Source organism: Triturus cristatus, chromosome 5_2, assembly GCF_964204655.1.
Source record: "Triturus cristatus chromosome 5_2, aTriCri1.1, whole genome shotgun sequence".
Classification (NCBI taxonomy): Eukaryota; Metazoa; Chordata; class Amphibia; order Caudata; family Salamandridae; genus Triturus; species Triturus cristatus.
Window position 1 is genome coordinate 353,472,197 of NC_140588.1, and position 22,499 is coordinate 353,494,695.

Sequence of the window (22,499 nt, forward strand, 5' to 3'; positions counted from 1 at the left end):
AGAACCAATAAGGGCTAGGAGTATAGTACATTTTCAGGAGCAGACACATTCCCATGTCATTGGTGTCAGGACAAATGCTGTGCACTTTTCAACCTGTTGCACCCGCCTATAATGACAAGACACCGGATGTGGGAGGAGCTGGGAACATGTATGTGCTGTGGATTTGGGAGAATGGAAGGTGAGTGTGTGCCATGTGAGCATTGGCAGACAGCTCTGCACACACTGGTTTCATTCACACTGCAGGCTCGAGCTCATGTGTAACCTCACTCTGTAGCATGGATTGACGAACCTCCATTTGCCCATTCGCAAAGAGCCCAAAACTTTAGGATTTCTCGTTTTCATTGGGAAGCAGCTCAACAGAGGCCACACCAAGGCTCCAGGACCTGATGGACACTTCTTGGGGGTTAGGAACTCACTCCAGCAGAGGCCAGCAGGGCTCAGGCAGGCCCAGTTGCAGGCCAAGGCAGCAGATCAGCTGGGCAGTTGCAGGGAGCCTCTGGAGTTTGTTATGTCCCTGTAGCTTAGAACAGGAGGCTAGTCAGCTGACCCTTGGAGTCACTTAAGCCTGAGATGAAGAGTGCAGGTCCAGTCTTCCTTCTCAGCAAGCTGGACAGCAGGCAGCAGAGCGGTAGGGCAGCAGGGCAACATAGTGGCAGTCCTTCTGGCACAAAACAGTACAGCAGTTCTTCTTCTGTAGTATCCATAGGTCCAGGAGTGTACTGAAGAGTTGAATCCGAAGTTTCATTACTTATACCTGGTGCTCGCTGTGAAGTAGAAGTTTCTAGAGAATCACTCCCTTCAAAGCTCTTGACGTTTCCTGTCTCCCCTTCCCTGGCCCCAATCTGGTGACAGGCCCTTTGTGTGAAAGCAGGACACAGCCTATTCAGTTGCAAGTGGGGCTGTGCTCCGCTCCTGTCCCACATCCTGCCAGTTCATGGCCCATCCAGGCACACATAATCCCTCTATTGTGTGGCTATCTGGGAGGATTAAATAAAGTACAATCACCAAGTTGCTGGTACATGAAAATGCCAATTTTAAAAAAGTGGCATTTACGGAATTGTGACTTAAAATCTCACTTTACCATAAAAGAGAGCTTTACAGTACAATTCTTTTGACACCAAACTGGACATTCCTACTTCCTCCCAATAGAAGGCTATCACTTATTCATTGTAATAAGTTTACCCCATGCTATCTTATGGGAAGGGTAGGCCTTGCAGTGGTGAAAAACTAATTGTTAATAGATTTTTGCTGCCAGGTCATCTACTACTTAAAACTACATTTAAATACCCTGTACCCTGCCCTTGGGGGGTGTAATTGCATTTAAAAGGAAGATTTAGGCCTGGCAAAAGGTTTATTTTGCTAGGTTGAAGTAGAAGTTTAAAACTGCATGCAGTCTGCAATGGAAGGCTGAGACAAGCCTGCAGCATGTTTAAAGGGCTACTTAAGGGGGTAGAAGAATGAGTGCTGCAGGCCCACAAGTGGCATTTAATTTACATGCCCTAGGTACATGTAGTACCACTGTACTAAGGAGTTACAAGTGAAGTATATATGCCTGTTGGTTATAAGCTAATTTTACTGTGTTTAAATGAGGGAACACAAGTGCTTTAGCACTGGTTAGCAGTGGAAAAGTGTGGAGAGCCCTATGGCCAACGAAAACAGTTTCAGGGAATCGGAGAGTGAAGGCATAAAGTATGGAGATGACCCTGCAGAAATGTCCAAGTCCAACAAATAAGTATGCAGCCAAATACATTTAACGGGATCTTGAACTATGCTGTGTGGTGTTTGGCCAGAAATGTGTGTTCTTGTCTCAACACTGTTATGTTCAGCCACCCTTGTCTGATCTTGAGCCATGGCTGTGATTTAGGCCAGCACTGAGTGATACTGGACCACGGATGTACTATCTTGTGCCAGTGATGTGGGGTCTTGGCTCAGTCCTCTCTAATCTTGGCTCAGCCATTTCAGATCTTTGCTATGTGTTTTTCTCCCCATAGATGGCATAGACTATGAAAAGGTCAGGGTGAGCTCACAAAGAATGGCACTTAGGGCCTGATTAAGATGTCGGATGGACCATCACCGACAAGCTGTTAGTGGCCACGGTCCGACCGCCGGATTATGATGCCAGCAGTCAGAGCGCTGTGGTCGGGGAGAGAGACTGCTGTCTCCAACAGGATCGGAGCTCCCGTCGGTGCATCGATTGTACTAGTAATCCCTGAATGGTGCCGGTGCCTGTGCCATTAGGATTATGATGTCCATTTCCCTCTGCCTTTTCCTGGTGGTCTGACCGCCATGAAAAGGCAGACGGAAAGGGACTTTGGGGGGCCCCAAGCAGGGCTCCCGTCCCCCAGGCTATGGGGTCTGGGGGCACACGTGGTGCCCCCCCAAACACTCATGCACTCTGTGCCAGGCACCACATGGTGCAAGGATGTTTGTAAACATGCCTTTTGCCATTGGGGCTTGTGCTGTAGCCCTTTTCTGGACACCTAATAGCAAGCATGCAAAAACTGATGAAGTGTATGGGGAGGGGCTTTTAGCGTAAATATAAAATTATATATTACATTTCTCACACTTTTTCCTTCATTCTCATGAAAGTGAACTGGAAAATAACATTTTTGAACTGTATGTCTCTAAAATTGATTTAGGGATTCCCAATATGTTGCCATGTATATAATGGGATGTGTAATGTGAGGGGTCATCGTACTTCCACCTATCTTTACTACGTTAGAAAGAAATTGAGGGGGGAGGTCCAGCACACTGCTTTATCACACTCTCACATTACTGCTTTCCCATTTTTTCTTTTTAATCAAGTAACACCAATCAATATATGTGCAGTCCTGGGCACCACCCCTCTTCAGCACCATAGCTTTTAAATTATCCTTATTTTAAGGGGTCATCATCATTTTCTTTTATACGTAGTGAGAATATTCACACAGTCTATCCTGTTGATATGTATGGCCCTCATCAGACCACGCTCAGAACAATTTTGACAGGCTAAAAACTGTGCACATTCCATCACTGTATGTGATAGTAGGCCTGCATTGTTGACGGCCTGCATTATGTGATTCCAGCACTGTGGGATATTGGGCATTTTTTAGGATAGTATGTTAATCTGGGCCATTGCTGTACAATGAACAATCATACTGGGTCTCTGCTCTTTGGTACTGGGTCCACATTGTGATAATGCCACAGTGCTGAGTGATCTCGGCCTATCACTGTGTCTTTTAGATCATCTGGGCCAGCACTGTATTTTGAGATGGGTACTTGTAATGCGCCAACATTTGTTTACATTTATTAAATTAACTGAAAGTGCATCTCTAGTTCTTTTCTTTGGTTACTGATTTTGAGATGACCCAGCAGTGCTGGACCAAAACCCTTGCAGAGACCCAGACTGGATGCAGCTGCACATGATGAATAAGGTGTGAAAGAGTGCCTTTCTGAACACGGCGACATAGGTGAGGCTTCTGCCTTTACATGTGCTAATAGACAGTGCTGTGAAGACCTGCTAGGAAGAGGCCCTAAACCAGTAGAGAAGCACCCTCTAAGCCATGAATGCAGCCAAGCCAGCATCAGTACTATTAGCACTGTCAGGTTAATGGCCAATGTGCCCCTGGCATACGGTGAAGGAAACTCTGGAATAGAAGCATTAATAATGACTTCTATGTCAGTTGCAGAACATTTCAAAACACACATTAAATGTAATAAACTAAACAAAAACAGGTTGGCTCGTTCCAAAAAGAAAATGAAGGCCAAAGATCATGTTATAATAAATTGTCCTGGTTTTGGGATAGTTGCAGTTATGTGCAGCTTCTTGATGCCAAGCTGTTGTTGTTTGTTTGCAGTAGGCACAATACTCATGTATTCTTGTGTCCTCACGAAGGGTGGGCGGAGCTGGCGGAGTTGCAGTTTGCGGAATTCCCCTGAGTTGCATAAAAAGTTAAACAGTGTGGAATTCTGCGGAGTTCCGCTCCGTCCTAGAACCACTGTTAGAAATGGAATTCGAAACCTGCTCCAAGGCAGACAAGCAGAGGATCACAGGCAGCAACAAAAGATTAGAAAAACAAACTTGTTTTAAATGTATACACTGTTACAAAGAATATAGTGCCAATATCTGCACAATCCCCAGCCCTCCCACAGCAAAACATGTAATAACTCAGACACAACACAATTTTGGTGGGTGGAGAAACTTGCTGCAGGTTTATTAACATAACAATATGTCAACTCGCCGCCTGCCCACCTGATGAGCCATAAAACCCGGTGGCCGCGACCAACCGGTGTTTATCCATTTGGGGGAGGGGTTAGCCCCTCCCTCTGGCGGACCACCAGTCCGCCCCTTACTCACGCCCCTCCCAGCTATGGGGGGGGGGAGCGTTCTAGGCAACCCCCGGTTGCTCAGGTGCACAACCGCCCGTAGGACTAACGGGGCGCCGTCGCTCCTCCAGGATCCCCCGCGAGGACCTCCCTGGGGATAATTGGCTTTAGCACCCTTACTGTGCTCCTGTAGAGGGTATCCATCTGTACCCTACAGCCTTTGGATCGCCCTGTAACTCCGCCTGCAACACAAAATAACACGTTTTTAGTTGAAACACCCCCCCCTGCCCGTACGCCGGTAAAACGGTGGGGAGGGTAAACAGCGTCCGGGCAGACCAGCAGGAGGGGCACCGTTGGTCAACAAAAGAGGTCGCTCGGATGGCGGGAAAGGTATAAATACCTTTCCCCCGCTCCCAGTCCTGCCGGAAGTGACGCTGCACCGCGGGGACCCCCTGGGTCCCCTGACCACTACAACGCTGGCGACAGTGCCATCCTGTGGCACTAAGGCTGGCCGCCCTCTTAGGAGGGCCCCCTGCGTGGGCCCGGGGCAGCCTGACATAGTGCCAATATCGGCACAATCCCCAGCCGTCCCACAGCAAAACATGTAATAACTCAGACACAACACAATTTTGGTGTAGAAAGTTGCTGCAGGTTTATTAACATAACAATATGTCAACATGGTGGGTTAACTTACGGGCGATCCCAGGGCAGGCGGCCCCTCGCCGCCTGCCCACCTGATGATCCATAAAACCCGGTGAACGCGACCAACTGGCGTTTATCGATTTGGGGAGGGATTAGCCCCTCCCTCCGGCGGACCTCCAGTCGGCCCCTTACTCACGCCTCTCCCAGCTACGGGGGGGGGGAGCATTGCAGGCAACCCCCGGTTGCTCAGGTGCACAACCGCCCGTAGGACTAACGGGGCGCCGTCGCTCCTCGAGGATCCCCCGCGAGGACCTCCCTGGGGATAATTGGCTTTAGCACCCTTACTGTGCTCCTGTAGAGGGTACCCATCTGTACCCTACAGTCTTTGGATCGCCCTGTAACTCTGCCACAGCCCTGGTGTGGCCCCCGTCACCCCAGGGCCCCCCACCATATAGCGCTACCTACTTACACCCTGCTATTTCCAAGGCCTCCCCCAGATCCAACAAGAATAAGTCCATGCCCACTCTGGACAGATGAATCCCATCTGCCTCGAAGCACCCTGTGCATTTAGCATGTAGCAGCCCATGGCGGATAAACCCAAAACCCCTTTGCTCCGTGAACTTCCGCATAGCGCTGTTCACCCTTCTGCGCGAGGTCTCCATGGCATCCCTGGAACGCGCGCCCCGCCAAACCTGCCGTGGTGCGATTTCGGACCACCATAATTCACAGGCCCCAGCTTGTTGCTCAGCTCGCACATGGTGGCCCTCATCTCGTGAAGCAGGTCCCTTCTCCCCAGGCGAACCAGATCATTCCCCCCTAGGTGTATCACTAATAAATCGGGCGGTGGGACACCCTCCCCTAAATTCTGAAGGACTCTCTTCATCAGGCTATTCCAATGCATGTCTGGTGTCCCAATCCATATTATCATCGTGGCTGTAAACCCGTGCCGCCATTTTCTGATATCCGCCCACTGAGACACCCTCTGGACTCCCGAATGGCCCATCACCCAGACCGTCTTCCCTAGCAAATGAAGATGAGGAAGTTTGAAAATCAATTTATTACACAGAGCACTGCAAACGTCATTACACTTGCAAACAAGTACACCAAAAGTAAAAACACCAACATAAAGTCGCAACCTTATTTGACACAACTAAACTCTTTCTCGTTCCGTGTGTGCTTGTGGCCCCTTATGGGCGAATGTATTTCTTATACGCATTGGACTCCCAACGCCCCACCAGTTTGATGCTTTCCTCCGGCAAACCTGCCTGGAAAGCCGTGGTCGCTGCCCCTATACGGAATGAGTGACTGCAGAAACGTGTGCCCTGGATCTTTTTGCCTGACAGCTCTAAACACACCGCCATTACGCGCTGTACCTGGTATTTGGTCAAGGGAGAACTGTCAGCGTGTACTAGCAGGTAACCTTCTGTTGTGGGCCGCAACGCCAGCTGGACGCGACTAGGCGCACCGGACAATAATTGGAGATATCCAGTTTGTTGAGCACGATAAGCTTCCCTACCCCTGCCTGGTCCGTTTTGGATCTACGTAGTCTAATGGTGAGGGAACTGCCTGCCAGCGCCGTGTCCTGAAAGTCGAACGCCACTCCCGACTTGTCTTGTCTAGATCTCGCTACCAGTTCCCCCATTCTAAAAGACCCGAAGAAGGCCATGCTAAAGGTGGCCGCAAAGAGGGCTGCCTCGAAAGCAGAGTGGGTCGCCCTGCCAACCCAATCCAGCATCCCTTGCAGTGTTACAAAATCTATGGCTGCCCTGTTGTCAGGTGCTCGAGGCTCACTCCTGGCCCAGCCTTTGAGCGCCGCCCAGATCAAGAAGGACTTTGTGGGGTCTTCCTGCCCCCTTAATCTCGCTTGGTGGCTGATTGCTGACAGGTGTCCCCCAATCCACGGTTAGCTCTTCCCTTGGTCTTTTGCCCACAAAATGAAGTCCTGAGTCCTGCTCTCCAGGGATGACCTCCCTTCATCCCATGCGCCAGTTATGGAACAGAAATCGTTCACACACACCCTGTACCGCTTGACAGTCCGAGGTGCTAAGGACAGCTTGCCCATCCCCCTCAAGCGCAGACAGATTCAGTAGGAACCATAGATGTGCTGGAAAAGGGGTCATCTCCTCCCTCGCTCTCGGCCACGCCTCCCGGAACCTGTGCCACTGAAAACGAGAGAGAGCATCAGCTGCTATGTTCTGCACCCCCTGAATATGTCGCGCCCTACACTCAATGTTGTTCACCAGACACACCCACACCAGTTCCCTCAGTAAACACAATACAAGCGGGCAGGATGCAGACTGAGAATTGATAGCCTGGACCACCGCCAGGTTGTCGGACCAGAAAAGGACCCTACGTGCAGACAGAACAGAGGGCCATAAGTGGAAGGCCACCACTATTGGGAACAATTCCAGTACTGTAATGTTGGCCGTGATCTTCTTCCTGTGCCAGACATTGGGCCAGCTCTGCGCGCACCACTCTGTGTCCAGGATGACCCCAAAGCCCTCCCTGCCAGATGCATCCGTAAACAAGGCGAGTTCCGGGGATCCCGCCCAAGGTTCCCTCCATAAGACTGCGCCATTGAATCTTTCCAAGAAGCTTGCCCACATGCCCAGGTCTTCCTTCAACCCCTTGCTCAGCCTGACTAGGTGGTGCTTCCTCTTGACCTTAGCCGTTGCCCTAGCAATCCTCCGTGCAAACCCCCCCCCCGCTGGTATTATCCTGGCAGCAAAGTTGAGCTTGCCCAGCAGGCTCTGCAAGAAGCCCAACGTGACCTTCTCCTCCCCCAAGGCTGACTGGATGTGCTGTGCAAGGTCCTGGACCTTGTCAGCTGGGAGCCTGGATTCCCCTGCTAAGGTGTCAAGTTCAATCCCTAAAAAGGTTAGAACTTGCGCTGGACCTTCCGTCTTTCCTGGCGCCAGGTGGACACCCAAATGACTGGCCAGCCGCTCAAAATCCTTATGGGCATTGCTGCAGTCCTGCGACCCATCAGTCCCAATGAATAGGAAATCGTCTAGCTAGTGCGTCACCCCTACGACTCCATAACATGTCTGAAGGGCCCACTGGAGGAAACTGCTGAATGCTTCGAAGTAAGCACAAGAGACTGCACAACCCATAGGCATGCAACGGTCGTAAAAGTACCTGCCTTCTAGCTTGAAACCTAGCAGGTGTTGGCTGCTTGGATGCCCTGGTAGCAAGCGAAACGCCGATTCGATGTCCGCTTTGGCTTACCATGCGCCCTTGCCCGCCCTCCTGACCAGGTCCAAAGCCACATCCGGTATACAATACGTAACAGAACAAGCGCCTACCTCCAGCCCATGGTTGACCGAGCCCCCTTCCGGGTAAGAGAGGTGGTGGTGTATAAGGCGTAAAGTCCCAGGCTCCTTCTTGGGCACCACCCCCAGAGGCGAAACCACAAAATTCTCCAGGGGCGGGCACACGAAAGGGCCCGCCACTCTCCTAAGTACCCTCTCCTTCTCTACTTTGGCCCAAACAACGTCAGGCAGTTCTTTCGCTGACCTGAGGTTATCGGCCTCCCTTGCCCCTTCGGGTCCCACAAAAGGAATTATGAAGCCCTCGCAAAACCCTGATAGCAACTGACTGTCCTGTGTGAGGGGGTACTGCCTGAGGAGAGGTAAGAGGTTTGACAAACGGACTGACGAGGGACCCTTGATCGTGCCCCCATCTACCTGGTGTCGGTCCCCCGTGTTCAAAGGTGGTGTGTTGCAAGGGTAAAACTGTGTGGGCCCAGTACTTGCTACTTCACTGGAGGGGGAGGGGGGGACCTGAGATGCCCACACTAACTAGCAGAGTCTTGCCTGCCCTTGTTGGTGCCCCCTTGTTGTGAGTGGCAAGAACTCGCTGGGTGTGGCCCCCCACATTTGTTGCATGCGTGTAAAAATTTGCATGTTTTGCCCCAAGAGCAGGACCCCGTGTTGAATAAACGGCAGGTCCCTGGTGGTGACCTTCTGAAACCCCATCCATTGCCCCCTCTCCACCTGTTCCCCCCCCCGAAAGGACTGTTTGTCCCCCCGTGTCTCTGGGTGAGAGGTAGTACTGCTAGCTTCCTTGATAACCTGACTTTTAGCCTGTGCCCCTGCACCTAGCAGCGTGCGTGATCCCATGTGGTCCAGCCAAAGCTGCACTTCTTTCTGATCCCACCGCATCTCCTGACACAAGGACATCCGTTTTCTAAACTCCCTGTCATAGGTAACCCAGCCCTGTCCCCCCCACTTCACCGCCTCAGTGCGGATTAAAGCCCTGTATTGAATCAGACCCTGTGCCTGCTCTGGGTGTTTCTCAAGGATGACTGCGGACAAGATGGCAAACGCATGTTTTTTTCTGGCCACGGCTGGTACTTAACCTTCTTGTCGTCCTCCTTGACCCCCGCTTTTCTGGCATCTACCCCATCCTGAGCCAACAAGAGCAGAGAGAAGATATCTATCAGCTCCCGCCTCCAGATAACCTCCTTAGCCGCTAAGGGGACCTGCCAGGCCAAGGAGCAGTGACCGGACAGTAAAGGAGCTGCTGCGACGAGCTGGACTGGAGCGGGGGGCGCGATCTGCTGACCAGGGGGGACCCCCAGCGGCAGCGTGATGGCCAGGGAAGATGGCGTTCCTAGCGCGGCCTGACTAGCACTAGCAGGGGAGCTAACAAGCACGCTGGCAGAAGGTAGGGAGCTAACTGATGCAGTGCCCGTTGGAACTGCTGCCTCTTGTCCGTTAGGAGGCGCTGGGAGGGTGGCGGGTGTCGCGGAAAAGGAAACCTCACCCGCTCCCTCAAGAGCCTTGCATGGCGCAAGCGTGGCAGACACTCCAGACGACGCCCCAGGGGTGGCGGGGGCAGGCGCCCCCAGCAGGGTTTGCTGAAGATCCGTCTGGCTAACCCACACCCTAGCCGCTGCCTGCGCCCCTCCCCCTCCGGCAGGAGTGCTGTTGTTCAAAGGTGGGGGGCAGGGGCTTAGCTGTCCCCCTCTTAGCTCTGCCATGAAGTTCTTGAGTGTGTCAGTGAGCTTACCAAGGTCCTCTCATGTAGCGTACATAGATGCGGCCGGATTGTCTTGCGGGGTCGCTGGCCCCATGGGCTGAGGAGTAGCTTGCTGGGGCCCCATCTCCTTCTGCGCGTGCAGGGCCCTGGATTTGGCAGGCAGCGGGTCTGCCGAGAAGTCCTTTGACGTTGGCTTACGGACCCGCTTTGAAGCTCTCGATGGCCCGGCCTCAGCATTGAGGTCCAGTTCAGGAGGGGGTGGCTCGCACACGACGCCAGAGTCCTCCGATTCTACGGCCTTCAGGATTCCCGTGGCCCAAGACAAGCCCTTCCCCTTGGCCATCTGAATAAACGCCGCCCATTGAGCTTCCTGCGTGGCCTCCGGCAACGAATCGTCCACCTGCGATGTCTATGTGAAAAGGGGTGGTGACCCTTGGCTCTCCATGACCGATCGTCGGATACCGTGTCCCTCAATCTACGGAGATAAAGAAAGTGTCAGATAGCACAATACTATGCCCTGCTTTGGCCAGGACTCTTGCTGCTAGCTGCTGTGTCCCCTCCCCACCACCCTTAAGCACTTACTCAGAGAAGACTTCAGAATGATTGTGTGCGTTCCAAGACTAAGAACTGCGAAATTCTAAGTGAGAGATAAAAGAAACGTTAGCATAGTCCCTCTTAGCGTCCAGAGACCTTCCTTGCTGGACACTGAAAATTCTGCGACCCCTCCCGGTCCGTGTCTGACACACACCCTCCCAGTAGCACCACCTGCCTGTACCTGATTCAATGTTCCGCGTCTGGCCTTATGTTATTTCAGCTTGAATGTCCTTACAATTTAGTTCTGAAAAAAGAAAACAAGCGTTAGACTCATTGCCTTGTTGCCCCAGCCCACCACACACTGGCCCCAGTGTGCTCTGCCCCTTGTAGCTGTGTTTCCCAGGTGAGTTGGGCTTTGTTCGGCGCTGTTCCTGCATAGGGACAAATGAGATAAACATGAGTAAACCCTCCCCCCCCCCATCTGCCCTCTCCTGAACACCACTTATAATTACGCGTGGCCCCACCCGTCTCCGCCTGGAAGTGCCTGAACATAGGGGTGGGTGTTCGAAGCCAACAGCTAATAGGGAGGGGAAAATTGGGTGACAAGCTCTGCAAGCACGCTAAACTCAAATATCTAAAATATTTTTTTAAGTATTAAACAGCGGGATAATGACCCGTGTGTATCCCAGTGCTTCACATTCATAATGAAAAGAAAACAGCCTGTAATTGTAATACCGGTATGCAGGCATAACATGAGCTAAACCTGAGAGCGAAAATTATGCATGTAAGAACCCTGCCTGGGCAAACCTGAAGAATGGCACGCGAAAATACACTACACAAAACATTCAACAATCTGGATAATGCAACAGACAACTAGAAAAATAACAGCCATAGGACCCAGCATGCCATATTTACCCCAAAGTACACGCGGAAAGACAGGCCAGTTCCAAAGGAACTGCTGGCCCCGAGGAGGCGCAAGGCGGCCGCAGTGCCGGGCTGTGAGAAGTAAGGCCACGGGGGAGGGGGGGAGGAGTGCATGGAGCCGCCAGGATGCATGCCCGGCACGAGACGCAAAGCGGAGGAGAGAAGGCCAGGAAGCAGGGGGTTAAAACTGCAGAAGGCGCGTTGGGGGCGGAGCGATGATGCGAAAAACGCGCATGCGCGAAGCCAACGCGCGCGGGGCACGGAGGGAAGATGGCACCGACGGCGGCTTCTCGCCAGGCCCGCACTGATACCAGGCCGGGGGGAAGGAGACCCCGCGCCGCCCAAAAGGTGCGGAGCACGGGGGAAAGGGACAAGTGCAGACCGGCAAAAGCTAAATCCTGGAGGCTATGGGGCGGCGGGCCCGAGGCAGGCCCGCGGGACAGCGGACGATAACCGGGCCCCACCGACGCACCGCTCAGGAAAATGTTCCCAGGGGAGGGCCAGCGCCGCTGCCAACGGGCCGCCCGGAGAGGCCCCCAGCCGTACTGCGCACCCGGGTTGACAGAGACGGTCCGGGGGCCCTACTCGACCCCGACAAAGCTGGCTGGCAGCGTGGAGGTGAGCGGGGGTGGGAGGGAGACTATCCCCGCGAGGGTGCAAGGGCTGATCCGGAACCGGCAAGGCTCCGGCCCAGGAAGGGGTGTATAAGGAGGGGAGGTGGTGGCAAGGGCACAGAAGGATGGAGGGCGAGTCACAGGGGCGAAGGACCGGGCGGGGGGTGCCCAAGGCCCCCAGAAGGAGGCATCGACCCGAGCCTACGGGGGTGGAGGGGGGGCGACCCCTCCACCTCCCTAACCGTGACAACTCTACCCCCGGGGAGAGGGGGGGTGCCGGGGAGACACTCACCGTACAGGATAGACGAATCGTAGGGTAGTCCGCCGCGAACATCAATTCACGATCAGCACGAAGGAAGAACAGCATCCGGGCAGACTAGCAGGAGGGGCACCGTTGGTCAACAAAAGAGGTCACTCGGACGGCGGCCCCCGCCCCCCATCCTGCCGGAAGTGACGCACCCGCGGGGACCCCCTGGGTCCCCTGACCACTACAAAGCTGGCGACAGTGCCATCCTGTGGCACTAAGGCTGGCCGCCCTCTTAGGTGGGCCCCCTGCGTGGGCCCGGGGCAGCCTGACAAAGACCAGATTCCATTTGCCCTGCAGGGGCAATGCCCGCCACTCAACCACCTAGACCTGACCTGAGGGAGATCCCTCCCTACCCCCACTGGCACTGCCCCATCCCCCACAGACCCCCCCCCCCTTCTTGCCAGTCGTGCTCGCTGCTGGGCCGGCCATTCTAGGAACATGGCTGCCTCCAGGCCAAGCTCTTGTCTGGGCCGCTAGCTCGGCCCGAGGTGCGGTTAGCAGCTTCAGCTCCTCCTCGCAGCCCATCATCCCAAGCCCAGCACAAAGCAGGGTGACAAGATGGCGGGTGTGTAGGAGAGCGGGGAGGGGCAAGGCCTGGGCTGGAGTAAGCGAGGAGCGCTGGGCTACAGGGGAGGGAGTGGAGAGAAGCGCTGATGGAGTGTTGTTTGTCAGCATGTCACTCACAGTCACAACGTCATGGCGGCATAGTTCTGTTTAAATTTGGGCACATTCACTTTATTATGTGTGAATTTTGGTGTTTTCATGAAGAGAGAATGGAGGGTCCGCTTGTGGCAGAAAAGGCAGAATCCTGTATCCCTTACCTCTAGTGCAGTGAGAAGGAAAAAGGGATTGCTAGAAAATAGAGAGTGCTTTACAGAACTGCCATTTCCTGAGAGACATACGTAATAAAACAGTAAAGTGTTGCCAGGACTTCGCATATGAGAATTGTCGAGTTCAACTTGAGGTCACTGATGCTTACTAAAATTAATGGCAGGCCAGTCAGTTGTGTAGTAAGCAGAAGAGAATGCAATCAACAAAATGATATCACCATGGGTGTTATGTTTTTATTGGCAAATCATAATTCCAAATGTGCCCTTCATGGCTCGACCAGGCTGTGTTTTAGGCATTTGTAAATGGGGAAACAGCAGACATTCTCCAGATGCTCAGGTCTCAGAAGCGGAGGTGTGTTTTTCCAAGCTCTAATGACTGGTGTGCATGTGGAAAAGGCAGGCTCTCGAGCCCCCCTGAGAGCTGAGGGGGTGTCAGTTGGCGTGCTGGTAAGACGCAGCCTTGAACTGATGAAAGTGTCACCTGTTCCCATCGAGGAGTACTGACAGCAGCAGGAGAGGACTGCGAGGGAGCTTGTCGCAAATTCACAAATCCAGTGCCGCAGCAGAGACGACGGCGTGTCTGAAGCAGTTGGCACGGTGATTAGAATCACAATGGTCAGGGAAAGGGGGAAGGGAGCAAAATAAAGAAATGACTGGATTGCCATAAGGAAGGAGCTAAAATTAGGGGTGGGCACCTGGCGGCACTGGTACACTCCTCTACGCTACGCAGGAGGCAGAGTGTTTTTTGTCAAACTTCGTGCTCCAAGCGGAGCGCGGAGTGCAGAAAACTTTGCAAGCTCCTCCAGCGTAGTGGAGTTCAACGCCCACCGTTAGTACTCACACACTCACACAGAGTCACAAGCAGACATTCACACGCAAAGCAATGCACACATTTTTAGTAAAATACCGTCTGAGAGTGCGCAGGTTCTCTCGCTCCCTCTTTTGCACACACACACACACACTCACACAAGCACAGTTTTAGGCCTTGGCCCGCGTTTGCTGCCCACGACGGCCGCAGGTAAGGGCAGGGGGAGGCCGCCGCCCCCAAAACCCGTGCCACCCGGGGCAGACCCCCGTGCTGTGCCACTGCACAAGCAGACAGACACTCATCAATAGGCCCATGTAGGAAAAAAAGTATTTGTAACTCCTCACCTCTGTGACTTTCTTAATTCCTCTCTCAGCGGGCTGCCTGGTTTCCAGAGTGAACACAAATGCACACAATAGTGTGAACATGAGTGACAGTGCAGGGCCTAAAATAAAGGACCCTGCTCTGTCAAATACAGAGTGGTGGTGAAATTACGAACACCCCTCCCTGATAATAATGCAAATGAGCTGCTGCTGAAAAGTTCAACAGTGCTTAGCACAGGACTTCAGGGGCACTTGGGCTGTCACTGTCGAAAAGATGTACAGCAGGGGTCTCCAACCTATTCTGTAATAAGAGCTACTTATGTTCAGTAAATATCATCCCTAGCTACTGTTATTATTGTTGTAGTAGTGAGCGTATCAGAAAAGATTACATTAGTGGCCACCCCATGCAAGATTGTCAGCAGTGATCACCTCAGTGCCTTAAAGTTGCCACTAGTAGTGCAAAAATAATTTATCAATTTGGAATGCTTCTAAATGGGTGATACATATTAGCCATCACTGTAATTCTCCTGGTACCAAGGTAATAATATGAGTAATAAGTCTCCCCAGCGCTGTATGATTTATCGTTCAAACCTCGACTTTAAATATATTTCACAAAGTCAACCATTGTTTCCAAATATCAGCGTATGAGTTCATAAAATACAACATTTTCATCTCGAATACATGTTTTTCAATTTTGGTATACATATAGTCATTCACCCAAGCAAAAGCTTATAATTTAGTAGGCGGGCTGCATGTAGGAGAGCTACTTCCAGATAGCTGGAGAGCTACCAGTAGCTCACAAGCTACTCAATAGGGAAGTCTGATTTGCAGGCTCCACTCGGACAGCCTCCTCTTCACTGGTTCGAACAAGCCTACCTGTTATGAGTACCGGTACTGTCCTTGGCAGTGAAGAAGTGCTGGCACCAAGAGGTAAAAAAAAAAAGAAGTCCATTTAAAGCACTGGATGCAGGTTATAACTGGGGTGACTGGGTATGAGCTTGAGGAGGCCATGTGAACATCACAACTCTCGTATATATCACGTGTTAAGCCCTGGAAAAGTTAATTGTGGACGTTAAGCAAAGACCATTCAAGGGAAGAAAATATAGTCCTACCTCTGACCTCAATGCGACAACGCTTGCACTTACGTAGATATTATACGACTGAAGCATAGCACAGTCCCCTTTCCAAAAAGGAAACCTTGCACCTTGAAAGCTGTGTAATACACAGTGGCTAGACTCATTTCAGACAATCGATTGTAAGACCAAATCGTGTCTATATAGATTTTCTCCTCTGTTCGCTCTCAATCGAAGTATCTTCAGGAATGCCTGTGTGCCATTCACCACAACCCTCCAAGTTACATAGCTAAAAACTTTACACACGTTCAGCAAGACAGGTTTATTACAATACAGTAAAATCCTACTTCATCACAAAGCTTTAAACTGCAGAAATCTGAAGATATTCTAAAAATCTCTCCCAATTGTTTTGATCCCCAAGCGATGGACCATGCCATTCATTTGGCGATTGAAGAAGAGGCCCAAGTTTGACATCATCTGTTCAATGCAGGATTCCAGGGCCCACCCCGGCCTCTCATACCTGGTGCTCCAGTCAACTTGTGGAAGTCCTTCGTTGGTGTCCATGGTGAATCCAATTGATTTGGCATTCCCTGAGAGTTGGGGTTCGAACCTGTTAAGGTTCATGTCATTGAGCCAGGTTTGTACTGTATTTTGTTTGTTGCTCTTGGGAAATCATAGCAATTCTGTCTTGGTTGAGCTTCAGGTATGCACCGGACATCCCGACCTTGGTGATGTAAAATCAGTTTTAAAGGTATTGGATGTCTAAAGCCGAGGACATCAATGTCTGAAGGAATGCTTGGTGGTCACATGTGTAGAAGTACTGGCCCTGTCGGGCATACAGAAGGATGCTAGCATAAAGATTGCAATTTCTTAATTTCTTGCAGTATTTTTTGTTTCATTGGTTTGTTAAATATAACACCTCCACTATTTCTCTCTGAGAGTTGTCTTGCTGCTGAGGCCATACTATAAAAGTGAGCTAAGGGTGTTCTTACTGATATCCGTTGGCCTCTGAGACTCATTGTAGGAGCTCAGCAAAAGCTCACATCAAGACCATGTTTTTTTCCTCCCTAGCCTGCAGACAAATGGTCTACAAACTGTCTCCTGTTTGCTTTGCTCAGAGCTACACTGAGAAATGGGAAGAACAGCAACAAACGGAGTTACTGCACCCGATTCCTTGGTAGGTCTCAATTGCGAGCCATTTCACACCTTCAGATTTCACCAGTTTTCACTCATGGAAAACCATGGGGGAGGGGGTCAGGAGTGTGGTGTAATTCTCTGAGCGGCTGAAACTCTTTTTCTGACTGCATGAGCAATTTCACTATACTTATAATGGAAACATATAACAAGATTTTGAAATCTGAGGTAAGGAGTTTTACCAGAGAATGCAAAGGACCAAGTCTTGTAGAGCAAGAAATCATCTTCTCCATTTGAGACTTGTAAATAGGCCTCATTTATGCCTTCCAGAGGTTTTTAGAATAGTAAACTATGAAAGAGGGAGACAATTGATAAGAGATTATGCAGCTGTTGAAGTGCTTCGAAGCTGTCACTGATTCGAAACGTGGGCATTTGCTCGTATTTGTGTGCCCCGCTTTACTTACAGCCACGTGACCACTCTCACTCACCCCGGGCGGAATATGTAAGGCTAGTGCGGTGTCTCTCCCTCTATCCCCTCAACTCCTTACAAGTAAAATGTGCCAAGAATGATGAGAGAAAATGATGCCACTCATTATACCACTTCTATCCCAAATCTCTGCACCACTCCTAGTAATGAAAGATGCCCACCACAAACTGTGGTGCATGGGGGTTGGTTGAGCTGCTGGCACTTTTTTAAAACATTTTTTTATTGGCATTTAATATAATAGCAGTAAAACAAGTACAATCCCGGCATTACACAAGTTACCGTTTTGAATACAATGTAACACACCAGCAAGAGACACATTCTAGCTCGTTTGTATATGTCCATTCTTCCTAGCATCCATTGCAAAGGGTCTACAGCGAACACCGTGCATGGGGTAGTAGCAGCGCTCCGTATCTGTAGTGTAACCGTTAGGAATCGTGACATCGTAATGTATTATCTAGTCTTTATATATTTATGATTTTAAGGTGGTCTAACCCGGTTTGGGAAGGAGCGCCAGCAAAGTGCCAAATCTTCATAATTCATAACATCTCTATTGTGGTTTTAATCTGTTGTGAATGCTGATGGCTCCTCCTGAGCTGACAGCTATTAAAGTCCAAAGACGCAAGACAAGTATAGAAAATGTATACCGGAAATAGGATGACTAAAAAAGTTAAAATGCTCTGCTAGCTCTTGTGTGGAGCATTGCTCTGGATTGATATGGTTTAGGAATAAGATCATTCTCGTCACTGCATCTGTGCAAAAACAAAACCCAACGTGGAGACGTCAACTCCTAAGTTAAACTACAACTGACAACACCCGTAATTTGGGAACTGCAGTACTGAAGTAAACATAAGGCTTAATGCTGGTATTCTGCCTGTTTGTAGTTGTCTGATGTGAAGCTTGTGTAGAGTTTCGTTCACACGATTTTCAAAGACATGATGAAGACCATTTATGTTAAAGCTGCTGAGATAGCTCGAAACATTAAGGCCAACATTATAGGTTATGCATTGTGACATCTCCTCAGGTGATAACATTGCGTAGATTGCAAAGTTTTATGGGGTGCAAGAATGCATCTCGAAAAACCCATTGCTTTGGCATGCACATTTTCCTACTGCTGAAGAGGCTCGGAATCGGGGAAATGTATGCAAGAATAGATCCAGTAATTTCAGAACCCACATTTTTTCCTTAATTCCATGTTCGGCATCTGGTGATTGCTGGTAACTGGGTGAACATACCACCTAAGAATCAGTCACTGGTCCCAGTATATCTCCCTCCAGACACTGCCCATATTGGAATATTGGAAGTAAATGTGCTGATAGACTTACCCTAATTGCACAAACACTCTGAATGTCGAATATCATGCAGTTTAATACATCTCCATGAAGATTCGTTTGTCAGGTTACAATTACTTTCTTGTGACATCTGATCGGCCAGAAAAGAACTCACCAGGGCCCAGATATATCAAGCCTTTGCATTGTCCTTACGTTGAGCAAGTAATATTTACAAAGCCATGCAAGGGGCGATTTGCACCACCTTGCGTAGCTTTGTAAAGAAATGTAATGCAACGCAGCTACTTGTGCTGAATTATATTAGATTTCAAAACTGGGAGGTATTCCGTGGGTGAAGCGTCGCGTTTCCAGGCATCCACCAATAAATATTTGCGCATTACCAGGCTCGCCACAGCTAGTAAACTTGGAAATGCATCAAAATGCTATTCCTAGCCCAGTGAGGAGTAACAAGAAGAAATATCTTTATCTCTCCTCATTATTTCCTCTTTCAACGTGAGTTGTGTTCTGATAGACGAAAATGCCTCAAAGGATTGTTTTTGTATAGAAAAGTGTCCCTTCCTGCCCAAAAGCAATCCTGCCAGTAACGCAGACACCCTGGTACTAGGATGATAGGGTGCCTCAGATGGCATTAGACTGCACAGAGTGTGTCAGCACCAGGAGAGAGCAGAAATGCTCAATATCCTTGTAAATATGGATCATTTCTGCTCTCTCCCTTTCACAAAGTGCAGCAGCTTTGCTTGCTGCTGTGCAGTGCGTGGAAGATTAGTAAATATGCCTCCAAGGTTTTTATGGCAAGTTTATAACGCGTGATCGCAAATCCAGCAAGTTCCTATTTTATTGTTGACTTTACATGTTATTTACATGTTAATTCTATTTATTTTCCATTTATTGATGCTTCAAGCATCTTATTTTCTTTTTTTGAGGCACATAAAATATGTGTGTCCAATTATTGCTATGGGAACGAGTAAAACCTACCTGCTGTTTAAATTTCTACACAAATAACTGTAATAAAAATGTTAAAAAAATAACACATGCATGACAAGTTTTGCAAGAGGGTCACAAAACATGCAATGGAAGCAGCATGTATTTACGGGCAGTGACATTTTATTTTTAATGTATTTCGGGTTCATTATCTGCCTTCCTAGGCCCATGCAACGGGCACTGAATGTGTTACTGGCAGGGGTGAGAGGAGGTGTGTCGTGGTGACTTGTGTTGCAGAACGTGTCTTCTGTCCTATCATGTAAACCCCACTGTGGATTTTGGGCTGGCACAGAGACACTGCAGTTATCCTTGGCTTCAGGTCTGCCTCGTAGAAGGCTTTGATAAGAAGTGTCCCTGTCTCGCCCCGGCTCAGATAAAGCCAGAGAGGGTTTCTTCTGCACTTCTAGTTGCTCAGTGCTAGATAAGTGTTACCTTCAGCCACTTTTTCTTTCGCTGGTTGGTAGTTTCGACTGTCACATTGTAAGTTTGAGTCTACAAAACCCAGCATGCACTGCGCGGTTGGATAAAGAACAGGCAATAATGGGTGAAGGTGGCACACATGGCCTGCCAGTCATGCTTATTTAGTAGGATAATGGTGTACCTTTTGCTTCTATGGCTGCTATGCGTGGGATTGGCAGATTCTAGAGAAAAGATGGGAGTGCGGTGGAGCGAATAACAGTATGGAGCAAGGACTGTACCCTGGAGTAAGAGGGGTTGGTGGGAGTAGGAGTCCGGAAGAGACTCGTGACAGTGGGAGCAGCAGCCAGGAGGATCCATTGTGGTTCAAGGGTGATGTTCCTGGGGCAGATTTACAAGCCCCTTGTGACACTTTTAAGCCGCCGCTGCGTCACTTGTGACGCAGCGCCGTCATAAATAATGTGCCTCATTGCGGCACATTTACAACGTGACGTATCTAGGCAGATGTGTCACATTGTAAAGCCCTGCATCACATTATACATGCGTCAGAGATAATGCATGCAGAGTGTGCGTTCCAATGCAAGAAAGCCTCGTAAAAGTGACGCAACTATGCCACTGCGTCAAAACCTTGCGCCTGCTTGAAGCAGGTGTAAGGAGTGACACAGCACAATAGGAATAGGCATTCCTGAGATTGCTGGAGTTGCGTCGCACTTGCGACACAACTCCAGCAATGTGTTACCTTTACGCCAACAGATGCATGACGCATCTGTCAATCCTTGCACCACGGTGCGCCGCATTGTAAATGCGACGCATTCAAGGTGGCGCCAGGGTTTTTTTACGTGATGCAATTAAACTAACGCATCTCTGCTAAAATGGAGAGATGCGTCAGTTTCTTGTAAATCTGCCCCCCCTGTTTTACCAGCCACACAGCACAGCCGACCAGCAGGAGGAGGAAGAAGGCACCAAAGTCCTGTGGCCAGACAGGTAAAGAAAAAAAAGCATTTTTCAGATAAACAAATCCATTTTCACTCTGTCAAGGATTACTTCACACTGCTTTTTCTCCTAGTCTCACACCTGCCATCTGGAAATATCTAGGTCAAAGAATTCTTTTTTATATAATATGTTGCTTTAGGGGTGGATGTAGATGCCACTGTGCTTATGGGCTCACCCCACTCCCTTACCCTAAGTGACAGTGCAAATAATGAAAGGAATGCAGCATCCATTTTCCAACTCTGGGGAAATCAAAGGCTGGAACGTGCTACAGGAAATGCAATTTCCTCTATAGGGACAGTTTTTGAAAGCCTCCAAAGTGCACAAACATAAAATATTGTAAATCGGAAAAGCAAAAACCCTCCTAATCGTATTACAGATTTTTTTAAACAAAATCATCCACTGTTTAGGGGATACCCTTCTTAAGTGAACTCTCTCAGTTATGATTTTTTGTCTAAAACCATTTATATTCTATAAGGTCAAAATTCAACATTAACTAGTTTCTTGGAGAACAATATGCTGACGGGAACTATGCTCGCACAGTGACTCTTTTGAAATCTGGCAAATTTACCCTTTGCCTATGCAACCTATGAGTTAAACGCTAATTTCTGATGTCTGCTGCCCTCTGCAGCTCACAAAAAGTTGGGATCCTGGAAAAATAAGCGTAGGCGTACATTGTTTAATAATAACACCTATTATTTACCAAGATTAGCCTCTATTATGTACACTGAGCAAAATCAGGTGCAAATTGTTCATATGATATTTTGTGTTAGCATGGTAACTCTGACATGTTTCCACATGACTACGTACACTATTAGTGTTCCCCCTTTTATTTAGCAAATAGTGCATGTGAAGTACACACTTGCACAAATAACGCAGCTTAGGATTGTGCATGAGAAAAAATCAGGAGGTAGTAATAACTGTCATTTTTACTTGGCCACATCAGGCTGACAATAAATTAATTTCTTGTGACAGAACCTCATATCCACCTTTTTCGGATCTACCAATACTATTTGACCACTGAAAACACTTGGCACCAGCAGGCGTCCATTTTGGAGGTATTTTGTCACTTTCGCACAATCCACTGCTATCCTCCCGCCTGGTGTGCCAGCCAGAGCCAAGACTGGTGCAAATCACCAGCCTGTTGTAAATTGGCAGCGATTGGGTTAGCATTAGCGCAAGCCATCTTGTATTTTGAGGCTATCTTGTCCATTTTGTGGAATCCATTTTGTATTTCTGGCAGCCATTTTGTTTGCCATGTGCTGCCACGTGCTCACCATGTGCTCTGTCCTCCCTCAGTGTTGACTGCACTTGTAATCTGCCTAGAAACAAACTATATTTAGCATCTTCCACCTTCGCACATGCCCAGTTGAGTTTGCAGCTGTCCTTGCAGCTGTTAGTATTATGTAACTGTCAGGATGTGTTTACTAGCATTGGCAAACTGTTAACTCCTCCTACTGTGCATTTCTATATGACCTTATATGTACATAAAACCTTCTTCTGTACTTGTACCGCCTTCTTTTGAGCCCCTGTGTGGGTATAAAAGGACCATGCTCCTTCTGTTCGGTGTGCTACTTCATGCATTACCGAAGGGTGCTGTGTGAATGTAGTTCCACCTCATGAGGTTTATTAAACTTTGTATTTTCTATTCCAGTTTCTGTGCCAACTTCTTCCTATTGGTCTGAGGACTCTGTGCAGAGAAGGGCGAACCCCTTGCACTGGTAGGCCTTGCTGAGGCTTACTCCGACAAATTGGCGCCCGACACGTGGGGCTCATCCGCGACTCGGATGCCCGAAGGATTGGTCGCGACGAAGGATTGGAATCTCGCTCTGGACGCGATCGCTGCCCGATGAGACCCGAGTCT